The 23,942-nt window shown below is 35.2% G+C and overlaps 1 protein-coding gene across 3 annotated transcripts in view; it reads right to left on the bottom strand.

Annotated features, from left to right (window-relative positions):
- CSRNP3 (cysteine and serine rich nuclear protein 3) overlaps window positions 1-23,942 on the bottom strand; it is a 213,833-nt gene that overhangs the window by 94,491 nt on the left and 95,400 nt on the right. The window contains exon 1 of one of the 3 annotated variants that reach the window (XM_040475252.1): window positions 9,882-10,148. The exons of 1 other annotated variant lie outside the window; for it this stretch is intronic. The gene's annotated coding sequence lies outside the window, so the exon portion shown is untranslated. Of the gene's footprint in view, window positions 1-8,008; window positions 8,120-9,881; window positions 10,149-23,942 lie in introns of those variants that run through there. One more of the 3 variants, XM_040475253.1, reaches the window with a different exon arrangement.

Raw genomic sequence — 23,942 nt, 5'->3', positions numbered from 1 at the left:
CTGTCAAAATAAGGGGCAGACATAACTAGTGAGAATGGCTCTAATGCAATGCATTCCCCACTACCTGGTCATAAAAGCCATAAAAGCTTGGTCATATGACTCTATCTGGCAGGGGGGTCCCAAGAAGTTTTCCATGTTATCTGCCATTGAGATTAGTTACCATCCATATAAGAAAGACAGAACTTGGTTTTTAACCCCTCTTAACCCTAAGCATTGTTCATTAGTTGGTATTTGGCAACATGGCATACTAGAATACATGTGAACTAGAAGCCAAAAGTCCTTTCCTCCAGGATGTTCTTTTAGTTAGCAAGAGCAGACAAAACTAACCAAGAACATGATAAGGCTTTTAAAACTGTTGAAAACTGATCAAGTGCCCATTGTAACCCTATTTTTCTTACTCTAACAAAAGTGCCAATGAAAAATTTATTTTATGTGCTTGCTATTAAGGCTAAAGAACAGTACTTAGCCTAATTCCTTTGGCGAATAGCAATACTTACGCATTCAGGGAAAAAAAGACCTCACATACTTAGAAGAATTTAGAATTATTACTGCAACACTGAGAGATAACATTTTTTTTTTCCTCCTTAGCACTTAAGAAGTTTCTCTTCAGTCTTTTAGAAAGCTTCTGATTAAATAATAAAGTAGACTAGCGAGTGTAGATCAAAGGGTATTTAAGGGATATGATATCCTTTTCTTCCAGAAGAATCATAAGAATAGTCCAAAGGGAAAGGAACTTTGAAAACATTTTCCCCATAAAGTACTCTAAAGTGGACATCAGAGTAAAATATGGCCAAGCTTTGAGACCATACCCATCTAAGCACTGGGATCCTGCCAAAGACACTGTGCAAAAAATAGAGGAGATTTTTAAAATTAGAATAAGTGGAAAAAAGTACTTTGGACATGCTTTAAAATGAATCACCACCTTAAGGCAAGATATAGATTTTACTACCTGAGGTAGAGAATGAGTTATTCAGCGTCCAGCGCACACTGCATTATAGAGCAATTAGTAAAAATAATATAGACTGTAAGATTAAATACCTGGGTTTTCAAGTCTCAGTGAAGGTTCTACTGGCACAGATGAAAACTGGTTCAAAATGGAAATAAGTCACATCAAATTCATACAATCTTCTAAAATTTGGAAAACTCACTATTTAGAGAAGTTTCACCATTCAAACAAGTTTGACAAAAGCAGTCATGATACTCATTCCCATCAATTATCCAACACTTGTTATCAATGTATATTTATCAAAAAGCACTTCTGGGTGTGCTACTATTAAAATAACTTTTTAAAATTAAATTTGTTTTTAATTTAAATTTTATTTTTTAAAGAGAGAATGCACATGTGCAAGAGAAAAAGAGAGGGAGGAGGAGATGGAGAGACAGAGGGAATCTCAACAAGACTCCACATTCAGTGCGGAGCCTGACTTGGGACTCGATATCACGACCCTGTGATCATGACCTGAGCCGAAATCAAGAGTTGGACACTCAAACAACTGAGCCACCAGGTTGCCCCAACTATTAAAATAATTTTAAGTAAAAAGTGTCGATATATTTTTTAAGTTTCTTTTGAAAAATTCTTGCGACTATATCAGTTGACACAGTATTTCTTTTTTTTATTTTTTTTTATTTTTTATTTTTTATTTTTTTTAAATTTTTTTTTTCAACGTTTATTTATTTTTGGGACAGAGAGAGACAGAGCATGAACGGGGGAGGGGCAGAGAGAGAGGGAGACACAGAATCGGAAACAGGCTCCAGGCTCTGAGCCATCAGCCCAGAGCCTGATGCGGGGCTCGAACTCACGAACCGTGAGATCGTGACCTGGCTGAAGTCGGACGCTTAACCGACTGCGCCACCCAGGCACCCCCAGTATTTCTTTTTTTTAAGATTTATTTTTGTGAGAAAGAGAGGAGAAAAAGTGCGCGTGCGTGCACGTGATTGGGGAGGGGCTGAGAGAGAGTGAGACAGAAAATCCCAAGCAGGCTCCACATTGTCAGCACAGAGCCCAATGTGGAGCTTGATCTCACAAACCATGAGATCATGACCTGAGCCAAAATCAAGAGTCAGAATATAGTATTTCTAAACATCATTATGATACAGGGGAACTTTAAAGCAGCAAATCTGTGACACAGAGATTGTTTCATGATTCAGAGAAATAGCATCTTTACCACATGAGTTGGAATCGGACTATGCTGCAAAACAGCATTGGATCTGCAAATATTTCTTGGGCATCTACTGTGTGCCAGGCTCCCTCTATAATTGAAAAGTTCATAGTCTATGGATGAGACAGGAACTCTGGATGGAGCAGAGATGAATAACTAATACCTTGGTCATATAAAGTCAACATGGGAATGGGAAAAAGTAGAGCAAAGGCACATTGATGAAAATTTTTAAAGCAATAAAGGATATAAAATGAGAGCGTATAAAAGTACATACTGTCACAACATATGTGAGGATCTTTGTGGAGACTGTGCTTCCAGTTGGAAAAATTCAAGGTATCTATGAAGCCACATATAGTTTGAACTTTGATGGCTATGGTGACTGCCTTCTCTACTTGCCACATCTCAATAGAAGATGGTACGAGGGAGGTATGACTTTCAATAAATTCCTCATGGGTTTCTATTTTTGGAAAACACGTCTTTCCCTCATCTGCTGAAATCTAAGATGTTTCATCAAGAGTCTCTGTAACTACAGGTTTGAGCTGAACTTGTCTTATCGGCACCAGGGAATCAACTCCTATGGGTTGAAAAATCTTAATATTAGCTAACATTTATAATGTTATTATGTGCTGGGCATGCATTGTGCAATTTCATTCCCATAAAAACCACAGAGATGATCATCCCACGTTGCAGATGAAGATGAGGCTTACAGATTTCAAGTGTCGTATCCAAGGCCACATGGATTGTAATTGACAGACCATGTCCTGGAAGTGACACAGGGTTGGAATTTAAACCTTACTTCCCAACCACTATCCTGTTCAGCTTCTTCGCATTCCACGACATACTTTGAACTCACATACCCAAGAAACTATATAATAAAGGCATTTACCTATCAAGAAAACAACAGAATATTTTCCTGGCTGTTTAGTTGTTCCTAAATTGCCCTAAATTTATAAGGCATTATTATATTAAACAAAATTACCCAGGTTTGTTGAAGTACTTCTCAGGTTCTTTGAAATACTAATGGTATTCTTCAAAAGAAGACCAGAATATGAACCTTTCCCCCAATACTTTGTACTAGCTCTTATTCTTACAGAGTATCTTTTGACACTAAGTTTATGGAACCAACATTCCTTCACATCATCAAAGCTCTTCAGAGTGTATGAGAACACCTATTGATCTAATGGAAATAAGTAACTCCAAAGTGTCTGAGAATAGTTAACATTCAAAAAAACTTGTTTCACATGGACCGAAAGATATACTATATAAAAATACAAAACTTCTTGTCATCAACAGCTGTGGCCACTTTAGAATGAATGAATGTCTTGCGTGCCAACACTGTTGGTCAAGAAACCAGTTTCTGGCATAGTGCTATTTGTAGTTATTTTGCTTTCTCTGAGAGACTGCAGATAATAAGATGTAAATACTAATACCTCGTGAATCCACTTGAACTTCCATTTAACTATAGCTTTACTCAGCATGACTACAGATAAAGATAGCAGCAATTATTGGAGCTTAATGAACATTTTTAAAAATAAGTACCAAGGTCTCCCTTCTGCTTGTTCATTTTGAAATCATTGTTTATTTTCAGGGATATCATTTAATTGTAAGATTTCTCCTCAAATCTCAGCCACAGTTGTTCTTTGTTACAGTCAGAACCTGATGAGTTGTCTTGAATAGAACTGTTTTTCCTTCTCCTGTAATAGGATGTCACAGCACAAGAGCACTGCAGTGTTTTTTTTATAATAAACTTGTAAACTAAGAACCCTGGCCTGGGAGCATGGTACTAGCTTCCTTCTTATCTTAACATATACATTGTATTAGTGAATTTTCAAAGACATGAAGATTGATGGCTCAGTTGTGTTAACTTTTTTCGTATGTTACTGGGGAAAATGTAAAGTATGTGTGTCACGCACGCACACACAACTAAACGCATTTCTGCACCAATACGTGGATTCATAAGCTTGCATGGAGATAAAAGATTGTTCAAGTAGCAACTCTTCCTAGCTAGCATGGTGGTGGGAGGTGGTGAATCTCAGAGCCCCAGGATTTGAGAATGAAATAGACCATAACCTCCAAAATTGGCAAGAATAGGTATAGGACAACAATTTTTAGTCAAATGCCACACAAAAAAATTGGTCTGTGTGTTTCCTTTGGTATATCTGTTGGAGATTCCTCATTTCCCTATTAGGCAAAGTATTTCAAATTCTTGCTAATGGTATAACATGCCAGATTCTCATGGTAGCAACAAGAACTGGAGTTCAAACATGATTTTCAATATCTTGAAGATAAGAAAAATTAAGATAAATGTTATTTATTTTTTATGTTCCTGTACTTACTATACTGTGTATGTGCAGGTATCAGAAGTTCAGTACATAGGAAAAGTACGGAGTGATGTTTATCTCCCTCTCTTTGCCCACCAAAGTCCAAAAGATTTAGGATTTAATGTAAAACCAAGTTCATAAACTTGATTTTTAAATTGTTCTCAGATAAAGAGCAATTATTAACTATATTAAAAAATAATAAGTAGTAACATGGGAAAAGAGTAAAATTATAAAAAGCATATAAAATTTATAAAAAGGATATACAATTGTATACCAAAAGCATATGATGGCAATGCCATTTGGTGTTGGGGGACAGTTGGGGAGCAGTTTTAAAGTCCAATATAATGAGGGAATAATGATTCTTATACCATGAAGAAAATCTAAACTGGTTTCCACTTTGTTCAACAAAGCAGAATGATATGTACTATATTTTGCTTCCATGAAAGCAATGACTATTTTTAAGATAACTGGCTATTAAAGTTATAAACTTCACTTATTTGGAAAATTGGTTTATTTAGGACAGATTATTTCTCAACTGTTCTAGACAAAGTATTACTATAGCATTGCTATGTTTCTAATAATATAGAATAAAAATAAGTCTTTAAAATCACTTCACAACCTTATTATACTTTTCAGTAAAATTAATACAATTCTATTTAAATTCCAGAATAGGTCACTAAAAGTGCAATCATTTTGATTGTTTCCTAAGAAATGCCAGGTTAAAATATAGAAAGAAATGTGATTGTTTTGAATACGCATTTATTTTGAGCATTCTCCTTCTGTATGTTATAAGTCATTTTGTTCTTGTTTCTATTTTACAGGCACCGGAAGTTCAGGAGAAGGACGTATATGGTGATAATACAACTTAAAACCTAGACATGTGATTTTGAGATCACAACAGTTATTTGTAGATTTTAGACTATGTTCCATACTGCTAGACTGAGTAAAGCATATTTGCCCTAAAATCTTTTCCAAGCTTACAATATGGTCTCTAGTTTTGAGTGATGACAAAGACAGACTGGTAATCAGAATGCAGGAAATTAATTTTTGAAAAATCATTAAAGATTCCTTTGAAATTTGATATAACACTGCTTCTTCAAGTACACCAACTGCATATCCTCCAATGATTGGGTTTTACATCACTCTATTTACTCTTTTACTTTACAAATTCAATTTGAGCTGTATTTACAGGAATACATTTTTTCCATATATATTTAAATATCCAGTCCATGAACTTACTGTGTACATGCTGCTGAGATTTGTATGGAAGTAGTGTGGTTCCAGCTAATGCAAAAAAGACCTCAAAGTTTTGACTGAATTTGCATAGAGATATAAATTATCCAGGATATTCAAAGCCATAAATTTGCTGCAGGACATATATAGCTCTCTGGTGGCTTAGGGAAGCACAATTCTCTTTATTTCACATTTATCTATTACCAGGTTTTCTCCAACCTTCATAGGGTCTCCTTTTTGGCCCACAGCATTTTTATTTCTATATTCAGAATGTGCTAAGTGGCAATGGTTGCATTGAAAAGTTACCAGTATTGGACTGCCTAAATGAATCTTCAGCTGGGTTCTTTCCTCCTCACTGTGCGCTGTCTAAACACACATAGGTTAGTAGATAACAAATTATGGACATGACCTGAGTGAGGTAAAAGGAAAATAAAAAAATTTTTGTTTCAAAATTGTTGGATTAAATATGATTGACCACAAGAAAAATTTTATTTGGCTGTATAACTAGGTAATATATATCATAGATGTGATATGTGACATATGTAAAATGTATCTACACATATCTACTTCATAATATGTAATTTTATATATATATATATGTGTGTGTCTGTGCGTGTGTGTGTGTGCGCGCGCGCGCGTGTGTGTGTAAAACAAAAGTCTACAAATGTGCTGTTTGTACCAGAGGACAGCATATTCCATTTGACATAAGAAGGTGATTATTTAAAAGATATCCCCTTTAGCTGCAGCCATTACTGAAAGTTTCAAAAGAGAAAGAGTTTAGAAGAAAATGGCAGTTTTTGCATTTTTAAAAAACTCACACAAGACATGAATTCCATCTCCTAAATTAATGTCAGGATCCAGGATAAATGTCATAATGTCCCCACAAAGTGATAAAGGGTGGGAATCTGGCCCTAAATGAGTAACACAAGGTGATTTCATAAATATTTGAAGTGTCCTCTACTGTTTTAAATGGCTATCCTCCTGTTCTGGTCCACCCTCTACCCACCCCACTCTCTGTTTTAAAATAAAAGATATTGTTGCCAAACTACTAAGCCTTAATCATTATAATAAAATGAACGCCCTCTTTTCAGTGCAAAGAAAGTAATTAAGTTTATCTAAATATGTATTAGCTCTTTGTATGTAAGCTTCATAGAATTCATTTTAAAATCTTATGCAAATAAAAAAGCATAAAGCAGTAATTTCATGACTAAACATTATTTTGTCTCTTCATCTTTCCAACATAAATTTTCATACACATACAACCTGTAATATAGACAGATGCACACTTGATGCAAATTAGAATAACATTTTTCCCTATCAACATTTTAACTGCCGAATTGATACATTTAAAATTTTTAATGATGTGGATAAACATAGTCTGATCATGCTGCTTTAATTAAGTTTATTTAAAAATACATTTTGGGAATAAAAAAGCAATATGAGCAATATAAGTGAGTACACATTTGTTTGGTACAGGTCAGACTTTACTATGATGTAATCACACATTCTACAAGAGTGTGATATTTAGTGCATGGAAAAAGGAGACTTTTGTCCTGCCTATGACATTTATAAGAATCACTTTACAACCCAGACTTAACTGAAAGACAAAGTCATAGGAAGTTGAACATGCTGAGTTCAAAATAGCGTTGTCTAAAAAGTCCCAAAGAAAATGAGTAATAACTAGAAAAATGAAAGAAGCATTTCCAAACTATAACCCCTAAATAAGAAATTCTTTCTTTGATACAGTGCTTAGCAATAAAATATAGAATGAAGATGATTAACACTGAAACCCTCTGTATAATGAGATGAAATACAACTTATTAAAACTGTCCTTATGACGTTTTGTGGGATATGAACAAAGAATTCCATCATTTAATTACAGATACCTCACAAGAATCTTAGGCTATGAACCCAGTTCTAATTTAAAATACAATTTTTTGAAAAATGTGAAAATGCTGCAAAAGTTTTAAGTCCTGATATTTATTTACCTAGATGTTTCAGCCCAGATATCTCTCTGCTATCAAAAACTTTCCAAAACAAAACAATTATTTAGAATCCCCAATTCCATTTTTTCCTTATGTGAAATTATTCCATTGGAACAAAACACCCATGTTTCAAATTGAAAAAAAAAAAAAAAACAACAACAAAAAACCACTAGAAGATTTAATAAACTAGTTAAGAGAAGCTGAAAACCAAGAACACCCTGCCAATTTCCACAATGACTAAAATAGCCAGTCCTCCTCAGTGTCTTTTATAGAAATAAAATTAGGCGCATCACGAAATCTGTCACCGTACCTGCGTGCACTTTAAAGGACTACGGCACACACGCTGTAACATCTTCACTCTGAGAAATAAAGCACACTTCATTTAACCGCTGCAAAACACTGCTGCAGAGAAGCCCAGTGCATTTTTTTTTTTTTTTTCGGCCAACTGATCCAGCTTTCCACCAGCCCCGTGACCTTTGAACTCCCTTCTGCACCCCCCACCCCCTCGCTTCTGCAGTCAAAGCCTCAGAGCTGGTCTCATTTGCATAAGGCTCAGGCAGCCCTCCAGCAACTGGAACGGAATGCTGGGTAAGGAAGTGTGGAACTGCAGCTCCGCCAGAATACCTGAATCACCGGAGGGATGGAACAGGCGATGGGGAGTGGGCACGGACTTCTCTGGGCTGCCAGCATCACCGACCCCGTGTCTATTAATGGCTAAGTGTTTTTAACTCTTTGTTTTCGAGTCCTGCTTTCTCCCCCACCCCACCAAAGGGAGCTGTCAGCAGCAACTATGGTAACCAAGGAAACCCAAATAGTCAAATACTTCATTTAAATACATGTGGAAAACCAATTTAAAAATTTCATTAACTTCTCTTGTTTTTGAAACATAGCTATTTTTTTCCCCCATCGGCATACATATCGCATGCATAATCAGGGACATAGGGTATTTTGTGTTGTTGTGGTGGTGGTTTAAACAGCATTTTACAAGCATAAATATATTTTAGTTACTATACAGATACATGAAGTCACTGTAGTAATTCTATAAAATGTTAACATGAGCCCTAGTGTCTTAAAGACGATCATCCTAAGCGGTGTCCAAGAAATTAATTGTTAAGAATTTAGGTCCCAAGATGCTTTTAAAACAATACAGCAGTAAAAATGTAGAGCAAAGTTAAACTATGTGTTTAAATTCAAGGATTCATGTAGCAGTAATGCTTGTCTGTCTTTGGCAAAGATGTTCAGTGTTGTGCTATTATTTGCTAGAGTTATTTCTTCCCTTGTCTGCCTACACACAGCAATCTCTCTCTTTAAAACATAAACTTCTCTATTGCTCATAAGCCTAAGAAGTGGTTATTTTCTAGATACAGAAGGTCATGTGTGTACATATTTTTATAAATATACATGAGGGTACATGCTCTTCCCTAAATGGTGAATAAATGGAAATATGCATCATCACAAAATTAATCCATTCTTATTTTGAAAATTAAGCTAATTTGTTTTTGTCCATTAGGGAGTGAATAATATCTAGAAAATAAAAGGCTTTATGAAGTATTTTCCATCTACCAAAAGAAATATAAAATGAAAAATAAAAGGCACACAACAGATTAATATAAATATATATTACTATAGTTAAATATAAAATGCATTGTTCTAGTAGTAGCATTCTTAACACTTCAAAATTTCCTTATTTAGAAAATTTTCATTTAAATAATTAAATATGCCAAACCTTCCTCTTTCAGTGTACAGAAAGACATCCATAAAATCTGAATGATATATCATCAATTTATAAGACATGTAAACTATTGCAGTGCAGGATTTTTTTTAACACTGGACAAATAAATTTGAAGCTTTTTATTTGAGCTATTTATTAGTAGTACTCTGGTTTATATCATTTCTGCATATATAGAAGATTAGAAATTATTGGATGCATTTTTTCTTACCCATAAATTTTTAAATAGGATAAATAACTTTTCAGTTTACTATAATCATAGGAACATTTCTCTATCACATCTGACTACAGCAACGATTTAATCACATTGGGTCAATTCAAGTGCATCCTTCATATTACACACTGCAAATATCTTGCAAAGTTTTTGTTTAAGGGAAAACACGCATTAGCCCATCCTAATTTAAATCCAATCAAACACAAGGAAGTGTTGGGAGTAATTTATAAAATCACTGACCTGTTCAAATGGCTGTATGTAGTCTTAGTCCTTGCACTCTTTATTCATTAGAATCCAAAATAAATTGATTATCATTTTATAATATGTGTCAGCATCACCGAAGGCACTGTTCTTCCTGGTTCAGTGGAATCTTCTTAAATTTGCCAGCCCTGTGTTTTATTGCTGGTACCGTATGCTTTATTGTTCAGCGACAAGAGCTTCACTCTGCACAAAGACTCATTACCTACTGCTTGCTGCACGGCATCAGCCTCACTGAGGCTGCCTATATGTGATCACATGGGAGTTTTGTCTGAGAAAGCCAGGCATGCCACTGACTTCACTGTGTCTATGGATATTTTTATCAGCTGAGGTCTGCTAGGAGGAAGGAATAACAGATTATGAAGCTGCTCTAAGTCATTAATGCAGCCCGACTTATGGAAATCCTTTCACAAGATTTTTTTTTATTATTATTATGGAAAACGTTTGAGCAGGCATTCAAAAGAAGTTAACTAGATTTTATTTTAATAAGAGGCTGAATAATAATTTAAGGAAAAGGAACTAGAAAAAAGCAGTTTTCTACCTTCTGCTTTCTGAAAGTACTTTTGTACAAATGTTATTAAAGAGCCTTGCTCAACTGAATGATTTGACAGTCTGTTTTAACCTTTCAGTTGCTGGTGTTTCTTTTCTTGGAGGTGGTTATTTTCAAAAAGGATGAGTGGCTGTTTCCCTCAAAATGTCCTCAATGAAAATCTCAATCACTAATAGATACTATATATGAATAAAAATAGAGTATTCTAATTACTTTTGATAAAGTAGATAAGAGGGTGAGTCTGTTATTGATGTATATAAATGAAGTAGGTGATTAATTTATCTTCTCAAAAGATGACACATTCTTAGAACAGCTGACTTAAAAGAACAATGAAGATTTCAATTTAAAGATCTAAAGGACATGTGGTTCATATTAATTCTTAAAATCGCAGTAACTTATTTTAGACAGCTAACCTCAATAAAGCATATGGTTTACCTTATCTGATTTCAGTGTTAACAAGTAGTTTCAGAGCTGACTACTCAATATTTACAGGAATTTTCTGCTGTATAGATATTCGATTAATATATATTAACATAAATATGTGTATGTATATACACACACATGTACATACACATATATAGAACACCTTTCTAAAAATGTTTTTTAAATAATGAAATAATTACCTAAAATTATTCTTAACATTTGAAAATGGATTGTGGATTTCCAAATGAAAGAGCTATTTAATTATTGGAACTTGATGAAAAAAATTGATTTCTTATCTCTTTAATAATCTGTCTAAATTGAATTGATAATTGAAAGCTTGTCACTTGTTAATCTCAGTTGAAATTTTATGACAAATACATGCAAAGTGCAACAAAGAGCACAGAAGGAAAAGTCAGAAGCACCATAAATGAAGACCAGAAAATAAATTTTCTGTATAGTTAGACATACGGTACATTTTAAAAGTGTTTGTAAATAAAACAGTAATCTTAAAAATTACAAACGTATGTATCTGCTCAAGCCTTCCACCAATAAGAAATTGTTTTCTGGAAACAATTATAACTTAAAATTTTTTGTGTCAACTGAATTCTTTAAAACTAATTTTAAGCCAGAATAGTAAGTATAGCTAAATAGTCCAGTCCTTAAATACAATGACCTAACATCATTCTTTACAATATTGTTTTGTTGGGTTAGCACTGATTTAGAATGTTTTAGGTCTTAAATAAATGCCTTTTGGTGGGCTTTTCTTAACATTGAGAAATATTCAGATATGTTTTAAATGCCACCATTTTAATGCATTTGTTCCAAAATGCTCATGTTCATTTTTTCCTCTGCACACAAGATCTATGCTAAAGCTACAAAACCTCGGGGCATTAAAAGAAAAAGGGAAACAGAGTGTTCTTGTATTACAGTGTACCTGTAGGTATTTAAATATATATTCATTGTAGCTAATATCTTTGATGATGTCATCATGTTAATGTACAAGGAAATAAACAAAAGGCAGCCATTTTTCTTTTACTGCATCACTTCAAAAACAGTGAAATAAAATGGTTGCCAAATGGAAGGAAAGAATCAGCAGAAAACTAAATTACTTCCAAATCTTGGGAGAGGGAGGGCAAGGGATGTGAAATTGGAAATAAAAACTACATGTATGTGAAGTTTGTCTGAGTGTATGTAAAATAATTTACAATAAGCAAAATAAATAAATAAATAAATAAATAAATAAGTAAATACATACAAGGAATATAGAAATAGCTAGTAATTAAAACAAATACCAGTAAAATAATGAGTCTCCCATGGAAAGACTATAGTCTATAAACTTAATACATTAAATGTAAAAGCCTATTAAATCTATTAATATTAAAAATGATCTTTAAAGGTAGACAACAGAACTAGAAAGATCTAGAAAAGGACAGAATGATCATGAAATAGTAATTATCTTTCCAAGTCTGCTACTGTCTTAAATGACATTGGTTATTTGGTGAAATATTCTAACATCTTATGCTTTAGTTTTTAAGTCTGCAAAAGAGGAACAGAAGAGTCTTTGGAAAGTATGTCATGGAGATATATAGCAATATTTTTATAGTTCAATTCTCTAAATTGGTTTTAACCAAGCAGTGTCAACTAGTATTAGTAAAATGAAAAAAGATGATGTAAAATCTTAATGACTGTTTAAAAGAATTTTAAACACATCCTAAAAGCAGAGACAAACAGGACTGTTGGAAGCACGAGGCGATTTTTTTTTCTAATACATGCAGAAAAAAAATAGAAATAAATTTAGTAACTGATATGAAACAATACTTATAAAATTGTCTCAGGATGAAAACAAATTACAAAATATACCCATCTTTCTAATCAAAATTCTGGAACTCTCTTGTCTGTAACATAACAAGAGAATTGCAGCAAAGCATTTGAATTCTCACATTACACAATGAACAATGGTGCCTCTGCTTATAGAACAGTTTCACCAGCCAAGAATTCTTAAAATTTGAAATTATCAGAGAAACACAAGATCACGACTTAAAGAAAATTCCATCCAAGATTAAAAAGATGTTTTAACTTGCTTTGTTATGCTAAAAACTGAATTAAAAAAGATGTTTTGATTCTTACTACTGACTCTTAAAAGCTTGGTTTTTCTATAATGAGAAAGAAGCATCATAGAATTATTCTGTTTGCCCTCCCCGCTTTTCTACAAAATAACCAAAGCTTATCAAAGTAAGTCAAAATATGTGCTATCCAGCTCATGCTAAATGGATGATCGTTTGAACATTCTACTGCACGGAGGAAGATAGAGGAGAGTTACTTATACCATCACCTGTTTCTCCTGGAACTGTATTAATTGGCATATATACCAGCACCTTCTGTTGGATTTATCCTTGATCAGGCTGGATTTTCTTGCTACATTTCATCCTCTTTTACAACACATTCAGAGAAGTCAGAGAAGTCAATAAGTTATCCATGTCAGCCTCAAAATCCAGGACTAATTCAATTCAATTCAACAAACATTTATTGAGAGGTTACCATGTACCAAGCTTTGAAACAGTTGTTAAGGATATAAAAAATGAAATATACACTGTTCCCCAGAAGATTGTAGTCTCTCTAGCTAATAAATAAATAAGTAAATAAATAAAAAAATAAAAATAAATTACTGACCAAGTTATGGGAGGGTAGTAGAGACATGTTTTTTAAGGTTTGAATATTTTATTCACTTAGCATGCATTTTATGTACAATCAGTACAATTTCTGTATTTTCAGTATTGTTTCCTAAAATCAGAAAATCATTACTGTAATTAAAAGCCATTTATCAAATACACGTGCACACACACACACACACACACAGGCTACAAAGTCTATGCTATAATTCTCATCAAGAGGTTGAATCTAATTTCCCTCATCTTTATTCTAAGCTAGTCTTAATCATTTGCTTAAACAATAGAGGCTACAAAATTGGTGTTTTGGAATGTCCAAGGTTAGGTGCCTAAGAATTGTTGTCATTTATACTTGAGCCTCTTGGTACACTCTCTCTAGGAGCCTTGACTGCCACATAAGAGGATTGACTACCATAAGACCACCATGGTGAAGCCACATATAGGTCAACAATCCCAACTGAGCCCAGCATTTAGCCATTCCTGATACCTGACACATGTATAACGTGCAGTCTTAGACCAACAAAACCTATCCATCCACCAACTGGACACCAAAAAGTGATCCTAGCTGCCAGTATATGGAAAAGAATCACTTAGCTGAGCTTTTCACAAATTCTTGTCCTGTGGAATGCATATGATACAATAAAATTGTTGCTGTTTTACGCCACTAAGTGTTGTGGTAGTTATTTGCCAATTACTAAGTGGAACATATTGACGTGGATGACAGAGACAACACAATAAACCTAAAAGTACACAAAACTATAATCTGATACACATATTCAGTGAAATCAATGAATTTCATTCAATAAAATGAATGCAGTTAATGGGTATATTAAAAGGAAATACAACTTGGGAGGGTGGAAAAAGAGAAGCAAAAACATTCAAGCAGTGTTCAAAGCAAAGAAAGACGGAGATATCTGAGAAGATTGTACTGCAGGAAGGGGGTTTCTGAACTGATAGGAAAGAAAGTGCTTAACTGGCCAAGAGAAAAGGAATTCCCATTTGCAAAAGGGTACTTTGGGAAAAGCCCAGAAACAAGAGCTAAAGCTTTACTAACTATGAGAGGAACTCTGAAGAAATTTGGATGACAGGCAAGTGACGGGAGGTTGCAAGAGAAAAAGGAAATCTAATGATCTTTCTTGGAGTGCTCTGAAGCTTGAAATGAGGAGATTTTTGCAACATTGATGCTGAGAAGTCACCAAGGCATAAAAAGAGAGGTATGGTCAAAGTGATAAAGAAGGCAACTCTGACAGTTCGGGAGTGGCTAGACCATGGGGCCCTGAGGCCACAACAGGGAGCTTGGTGAAGAGGAGATAGAAGAAATGATGAGCATCTGAACTAAAGAGATTGGGTGAGATGAGCAGAAAGGAATTCATCAAAAAGAAAGAAGGACTTTAAAATTGATTGGATGAACCAGTCTGATCTTTTCTAGCTTTAAAAGTCAATGTTTCTATGAATCAGTTACCAATTATATATGACAAGTAGCATTAAACTAGTTTTGTCAGGCAGATTTAGTAATTTCATAGGTATTTTAACTTGTTGGCCTCAGTTTGTCAACTTTCAGATGTTGAAAAGAAATTGTTCATATCAAATATTATTAATGTTGTGTTTGAGGGGCTGCAAAAGACTGAAAAAACAGGACCTTCCCTAAATAAAGTACGTAGAGGATAGCACTTATATTTCTTCCTGTTGTCTGATTCCTAAGTTAGGAAAACAATGTCAGGAAAAGATAAAGATGTCCTAGTTCTGTAAAGATAAAAAAAAAAAGGTAATTTTGGATAACGTAAACTAAAACACCGCGCGCGCGCGCGCACACACACACACACACACACACACACACACACACACCATATTACCTATCAAAGTAGACAAGCCTGTTGGGAGTTCTATATTTTTGAATCTTCATTCTATCTGGCTTTTAGGCTACCAGAGTAGCAGATGTTAAGTGGCCAGTGAATGGCCACTCAGAATGATGCAGGTTAAATGGTAGGAATAGTTCTATAATTGCTGCTCCTGCACATACAATATGCACATAAATCATTGGAACACAGCTGCAAAGAAGTCTTTATGCAAAGTGACCCAGAGAAGAAAGTATCCAGATTTCCCCCTAACCTTCAGTCTTTTTATCACCACAAAGGCATTAAAAAAGAGCATCTATCAAGAGAAAAGGGTAAATGAAGCAAACCTCCTCCCTGAGAACACAAAGAATACATTTATTTCTTAGTAACCATCAAAGTTAATTACAATGATTTCTTCTTATGCTGAATTAGATGTCTAACCTGGGACAAAAAATATGGAGTCAAACAGCATATGCAAAAATCAGACATGAGCTGAGCGGGTAAAAAAAGAAAAAAAGAATAATTTAATAGGATCAGTGCCTTTTCCAAGTCAATGAAAAGGTTGCATCATAGCTAAAAGGGCTATTTGGGGGTCAAGGCCCCCCAAAAAGTTTCTTATATTTTATTTCATCAATGCAAGTCTATAAATACTTGGTTAATAGACTCAATCTACTTTGGCTTATCTAGGAAACAGCTTTGGCATATTTTTTACCCGTGTTCGTTTGTTCATTTGTTCATTCACTCATTCACTCACTCATACATTTTTTCATTTCACATTCACTGAGTACTATTTGCTCAGAACTTGGTTCACTGCTCTGATAGGTTAAAGAGATGAATAAGTCACAGTATACAAAGTGGCTCTCCATCTAGAGGTAGAAACAGATATAACGAGTTATAGCATAATGGGATAAGTTCTATAAATGAAGAATATATAAGAACATCAAGACGAGAGTGAATAATACTATATAAAAATAACGAATAGTTATCAAGATTTACTAAGACTGAAGTGCTTTACTATATACGTATTAATTAACTCATACAACCATTGCAAAAGCCTATGAAATTTCCACTTTTACCATCTCTATTGAGACATCTCAATTTCATAGATGAGACAACTGAGATGAGATTGGCCAAGTGACTTGCCAATGTGGTGATCAGTATGCAAACCCAGACAGTATGGCTTTAATGCTGTGGGGTTCCACTGAGAACATGTTACCTAAGGTAGTGGTCATGTGGTCTGCACAGAAGGGGTGACATGGGAAATAAATCTTAAGGGACGAGTAGGAGTCCTTTTGTGGAAAAGGAGAAGTATATTCTAGGCAGAAGAGCTAGAATATGTAGATTCTGAGGCATAACTAATACATGTATGAAAGAAACTAAAAATTTCATTGTGAGAATGGTAAGGTTATTCGATCTTCATGGGATTGTGCATTTGGGATGCTGGGATATTTGGAACTCATCTTGGAGTCAGTTTGTACTCACAGGAGAGGTTTAAGTGGCTTGATTGTGATTTATTAGGTAACACTGGAGAATGAATTAGAGAGAGGGCCTAGAAGAGGGGAGACCCAATGAGACTGCTGAAATATCCCAGAAAAAAGTTACAAAGCTCTGAGTTACATCCCTGGGAACTGAGAGGGAAGATATTGAGGAAGTAAATCAGCAGATATTTAGCCTGGAAGTGAGGGAGAACCCTGAATCTGGGAATTTTAATTTAGGAGACAGCATGGATGAGGACACCAGTAGCCACAGTTAGAAATATCAGAACAAGCTTAGATGTGGAGCCATTTAATAGTGAACATGGAAGGCCTACCACACACCAGGCCAAGAGTATAAAGTTTTAAGGATACAAAGATGCCAATTTGGCCCTTCTGTGCTCAATGCCTGGTAGAGTTGCTCACAGACAAAATCTGTTACCCGGATACACATTTCCCTCCATCACAGATAACTTGTAAGACTATAGAATTTCTCTCAGTGGCCTGATTAAAGGTTAAAAAAAGAACAAAGAGTGACTTTTCCACAATAAAATTTCAAATCTGAAATACCACCAATTGAACTTAATTGTGGTGCTCATGTATATAAAAAAGCTATAAAAAAGTGTTCTGCACAGATTAAAATCATGATCCAGATCACAAAGTCCACCTCCATGCTTTCTATTAATCATACAACATGAAGAAATACAAGAAATAAATTAGATTTCTCCTTTAGGCAAATGTTTTAATGAGCTTAATCCCGTGGCTTGCTATTAATGCTAGTGACTGGCTTCTTTGAAATGAGGCATGCATTTTCTTTCTTGTTCATATAGTCAGCTTCTTATTTAGTATTCATTATTCATGTCTATTTTTATCAAAGAGCACGAGTACATGAAACCATGATCCAAGCATGTTTGGCTCTAATTTTTATCTGTGGAGGGAAGAAAATTATACACTCTTATTATACTGGTATATATGATCGGTGTGTACATATGGGGTCTTAGTACATACATGTTCCTTCGTATTAGAAAGTGGTGCTATTTAATTTGGGCGGTCAGGCTAAAGGACAGACATTTTTTTTCACACCTATCTTAGTGTCGAATATCAACATGTTGCAGGAAAAAAAAAAAGCCACTGGCCTTGTAAATAAACGAGTAAAAACCAGTTTTGATCCCAGTCTCAATAAACTCTATCTAGATATTCTAAGAGTTTCTCATGTGAATAGCAAACCATGTGGGATTAAGAATAGAGAAAAGTGTAAACACACTTTATTTGAACATTAGAATCCCTGATAACTTTAGCTGACAACCATGGATACTGCAGCAATTGCCACTCTTCAGAGGCCATAGCATGACTGGGATCTTTGCCTCTTTAATTACTGATGGTTATCTATGGAACATGCAATTACGATGGCTGAGAAAAAAACCTGAGCATCATATTGCTACTGTTTTCCTGCTGCTCACAGTGAGGTGACTTTAACCTTGTCTGTATATGTTTGATACATTGTATTTATACAGTGTTTCTTTGACCTAGGAAGCTGATGGCCACGTTACTCCATTTCTCCATTACTCTAATTTACTATGTTCTGTGGCCACTATGGAAACAGGTAGCAGCCATAAGTTTATGGTTTAATGCACTACAAAGAGAATAAGGCTTTTAAATACAAAGATATTTCAAGAGACCACACTTAGAATGATTAAAACTTGAAATCATTTAAATATGCTTAATATATGATTATTAATAGAGTGTTATATGAGACAGCCATTAAAATCAGAATCATTATGACTGTATAAAAACAACAAAAAGGATTGGGGCGCCTGGGTGGCGCAGTCGGTTAAGCGTCCGACTTCAGCCAGGTCACAATCTCGCGGTCCGTGAGTTAGAGCCCTGCGTCAGGCTCTGGACTGATGGCTCAGAGCCTGGAGCCTGTTTCCAATTCTGTGTCTCCCTCTCTCTCTGCCCCTCCCCCATTCATGCTCTGTCTCTCTCTGTCCCAAAAAAATAAATAAAACGTTGAAAAAAAAATTAAAAAAAAAAAAAAACACAACAAAAAGGGGCGCCTGGGTGGCTCAGTTGGTTAAGCGGCCGACTTCGGCTCAGGTCATGATCTCATGGTCCATGGGTTCGAGCCCCGCGTCGGGCTCTGTGCTGACAGCTCAGAGCCTGGAGCCTGTTTCAGATTCTGTGTCTCCCTCTCTCTGACCCTCCCCCGTTCATGCTCTGTCTCCCTCTGTCTCAAAAATAAATAAATGTTAAAAAAAAATTAAAAACAACAACAACAAAAATGTTTACAAAATAGTAGTTTATGAAAAAATTTACCAGAAATACTAACAAACATTATTATGACTAATATGTATGAAAGAAGACTAGACAGGAATTAATCGTCTTTTTTTTTTAAGTTTCTTTCTTTTGAGAAAGTGAGAGAGAGCACAAGCAGGAGAGGAGCAGAGAGAGAGGGAGAGACAGAGAATCCCAAGCAGGCTCTGCACGGTCAGTGTGAAGAGCCCGATGAGGGGCTAGAACTCACAAACCGTGAGATTATGACTTGAGCTGAAATCAAGAGTCAAACACTCAATTGACTGAGCCACTCAGGTACCTCAGGAATTAAAGGTCTTAAGAGTATGCATGACTGTAAAGCAATACATACACGTTGATCTCAATATTTTAAATATACAAGCATAAAGTAATTAGAAAAATAGGATCAAAATCATAAAAATAGTTCTCTCTTGGGCTTTAGGTAATAGGTGATTCTGATTTTCAATTTTGACTTTCTAAATATTTCACAATTATTCTTCTCCCTGTTGCTAATAATGCAATGTAAAATTCAATACTATTACAATTGTTATTATACTGAAATTAATTGTGCTAGAATTCATTTAATAATAAGCAAAACATTTAAAAATAAGAAGACTGTTCAAATGATTTCACCTGCTGTAAGTGTAAGCTTTTAGATATCAGGGAAATTGAACTGTCTCTGTATTCTAACCTCAGGCTGAATTTGGCACATGATGGCATCCTGATTACAAGGTTCCCTTAAAGACATGATTGCTTTTGAATGAAGAACAAATATCTTCCCAACACTTTCTTTAAGCAACCACACAATATGTTGTTTTTCTGAATTCACTGCTGAGGCACTACCAGCAAGTTCACCTGTCTACTCCCACTGTCTTTCTAAGTGGCAATGGACCCAAGGGGTGACTGCAGGTGGTGCAATAAAGTGTCGGTGAGTAACCCTACTTCTGACTCAACTGCTGAGCCCCACATTATGGTGAATTATTTTATTTGCCCAGAGGAGAGAGATTATATTTAAAATTTTTTTTAATGTTTGTTTATTTCTGAGACAGAGAGAGACAGAGTATGAGTGGGGGAGGGGCAGAGAGAGGGGAACACAGAATCAGAAGCAGGCTCCAGGCTCCGAGCTGTCAGCACAGAGCCCGACGCGGGGCTCGAACTCACGAGCTGTGAGATCATGACCTGAGCTGAAGTTGGACGCCTAACTGACTGAGCCACCCAGGCACCCCGAGAGAGATTATATTTTAACAAAAATAGTAAGGGCGCTAGAGGGATGTGATACATATTTAAAATAGAGAAAGATTTTGAGAGTTAAAAAAAAATCTATAGCTGGGCACTATGTAGTTCCAGTAGAAATTTAGCAATAGAAAAAGTGGAAGGCCTGCAGTGAAACACTGAATTGGGAAAATATTAGTGTCTTCCTACTAAGCCTTCCTTATGTTTGGAGAGTGCCTGCAATGCGAAAGTCAAGCAACTGAACTCCTGCTTTGTCGCTCTCCTGGAGACAAGTGATACTGAGACATCTGAACCTAAAACACATGGTCAGTGAATTTTGGTAGAGTTATTAATTGTACATTGGAAGGAACCAGCCATAATACAGACTGAGAGTGTTTCCCAGGCAACCATGTGAGGGACTACTTTCATTCTGTATTGATCAATAAATCTTTGGCTATAAATGGCAGAGTCTGGATTTTACACTTTCCTCTTCCCTTCATCGGGTGAACTCTGAGTCCCTCTTAGAGACTCAGCTCAAAAGTGCCATCCTTTTAAGCCTACCTCCATATTCTTTGCACATGGCGGAGAAAGAGGCCATTCCTTTCTGTCTCTCTTCCATGTTTATTACTCTCCTATACATTTTATAACACCATACTATATTAATGTTGTTTGCATTCTAGAAAGATACCAATAAGCTGGGATCTAAAAGTTAAAGGCTCTGTCATACTCCTATTTATATCCGTAGAGCCTACTGCAAGCCTTTCACGTTAGAGATGTTCAGTGTTGTTCAACAAGTCTTTGTGAAATTGTTTTTAGAATATAAAGTGTACGCAGGCCTTTAGAAAGCTGTCTTTAGAATGTCTGATAGCGCTGGTAACATGAAGGCTGTTATTCAGAGGACAGAATTATTGTTTAACATCAGTTTGCAGTTTGTGTTTTTGGAGCTTATCTTAAAAAAAAAAAAAAAGATGACAAGCTGACAAGCTGGAGGTCTTGCACACCTTTCCTCCCCCACCCCGTACAACAGAGTTAGGAAAATTGGATCAGACAGGATACCCTGCATTTTATCTCCTCTTGTAGCCCATTCCACAACTGGTAACACATTTTCAACTTTGTTAAAAATTTCTCCCACTGATAAAACTTCGTGAGCCTTTTTCTCAAAGGCCAATCATCATTACTATTCCTTTTGCCAATAATTTTTCCCCCTTCCCTTTTTTTCCTTAAAACATGAAAAGATGTGCTTCACACTTACTTTGCACACACTTAATTACCTAACATAGTCTCTTTGAAGTCAGGTAGATTTCTTTTGGAGCACAGATACGTGGACATCAAGAGATATTACGGCTTTGTTAATGGGCCTTCACAAATATTTTCATATTTTGGATCAACACATCTGCCAAACGTAAGCCATTTTAAGAATGCTATTTCTGTCCAGAGTCTTTCTGTCAATTGATGGCATGTGTTAAATAGAACTATATAAGACAGACTAAAATGTCCATATGTGAATATTACATATAGAAGAGCTTTTAATTTATATTCATTCAGCATTAATTTCACTGGACTTCAATAGTCATTAACATAAGAAATACTTCTTCAGACATTGATTGATAATGAGAATTCCCTATCCCCCATCGAACCTACAACAGATGGACCAGAAAGAAAAAGGGTTTACAAAGTAGAAATTCCTTACTAAGTTTTTGTCTATCACAGCTGTCTATTCTTTCCTCTTCAGGCAAGGGACATACTGTGCTGTAGAAAATGGTAAGATTTCAATTTAGTTATGGAGAATTTCACAGGACAAAAGAGATTTTAATGTGGCCTATATTGCACCAATTTTATAAACATTGGCATTAAATTTGTGGAAGAGAGAGCAAATGTAATTTTATAATATTTGCAGAGAAAATAAAATCCCAATGAACAGTCCATTTTTGGATTCAGTGACTATATTGCCAAAATTGAAATGGCTTTTTGTAGAATATCAAGAACACAGAACAAACAGAAAAATTATTATTGAATTGGAAAAGTAAGAAATTATTCTTGGAGAGGAAGAAGAAAGATCTAAACCATTCTCTCTTTATAAGTCCAATTTCATATGCCTTTTTAGGGGTTTTTTGCTGCCTAACTTGAATTTATTCAGCCTTTTTATGGACTTGAATCTTCTCCTGAGATGTTTTAAACAGTTTTTTTCGTCCTTAAATAGCCACGCAGAATAGAAAGATCACTTGTAACTTTATCCCCTTTTACTGACAGGAAAAGTAAGGCATAAATATTTCAAGTGACCATTTTCTTAGCTTAGAGTAATGCTTTTTTTCACTCAAGTACTCTGGCTTTTTATTATTTAACTGCAGAAATGTATTTGACAAGTGATAGTCCTTAGCACTAATATAAGGAATTAAAGTATTTCCTTATATATATTAGATGAACGGATTATGTTTAAAGGGATGTTTCTTAGCCATAAACACACTATGTGAAAGTGGACAGCCATACACACACACACACACACACACACACACACACACACATAATGGCATCTTTTTGGTCTCTTGAATGTTTAAGCCACAGTGAACCAAACCACATCATGAACACTAGTGAAACAGTTTAGCGATTAAAGACAGATCACTAAGGGACTAGATCTGCAAGCCAAGTACATAAGGGACAACATGTGGTTTACCATACAGACCTGCATTTCATATCTGATCGAGTAGTTAGTCAAATTATACATAATATTTTGAATTTTGCTTTTAGACAGTACTTTACCACCTGATTACTGTATTGCTTTCTTTCCTGTGAAAAACAGAATGACTTGAGTAACTCAAGCTCCGTTTTGTAGTAAATGCGGCAATATTGCAGTCAGGCTTCCGCTGGTTTGATGGACAGTCAGTGGAGATGAGAAGGCAGTGGAGCACAGTCACAATCACTCAGAACCACATGGCTTAAGGGTAGAGGGAAAAGATAGCATAAATCTCGGCTTGGCTATAGAGTAACATGACAGAAGAGGACACAGGAAAAGGGAGAGAGATAAGCATCATTCACAGGTGTTTGTGAAAAGTATGGTCCAGGAGGTGCTAACAAGGGACTGTAACTATCTAGTACTCTTACTACATGGTTCAAGACCATGGGTTATTTTCAAAATGGCTTTACAGCAGTCACTGAGCAATTTCCTCTGTCTCTGGAAATAGTATATCTATACTATTTAAATTTGGTATTACTATTCAAAAAATATTTTCAGAAAAAAATTCCATTCCTTCCACCATTTAACAAGGGGGAAATTTCCAGGTAAAATAATAAAAGGGTTTGTGAGCTTCCTAAATAATTGGACCTGTCACCTTTAGTCCTTAGATTAAGGATAAATAAAAACTGGTCTGTTCATTTTTTACATACAGAGTAGTCCCATAACACAGGACAAATAGGACAGTAGAAAGATGACTTAAAAACACAAATTTAATATTATTCCTATTAGTTCTTACATAAATCTTAATTTAGTTATATCCCCTTAAATTCTATTGTGTCAAAGCTAAATGGTGGCAATAGAACCTGATTTTCCTCACTAGTACAACTATCAGTTCTATTTTACATCCCTTTTATTTACTCGT

Source organism: Herpailurus yagouaroundi, unplaced genomic scaffold (assembly GCF_014898765.1).
Source record: "Herpailurus yagouaroundi ecotype Mexico unplaced genomic scaffold, PumYag 140, whole genome shotgun sequence".
Classification (NCBI taxonomy): Eukaryota; Metazoa; Chordata; class Mammalia; order Carnivora; family Felidae; genus Herpailurus; species Herpailurus yagouaroundi.
Note: the sequence above shows the minus strand (reverse complement) of the source record. Positions and strands in the feature narration are given on the sequence as shown.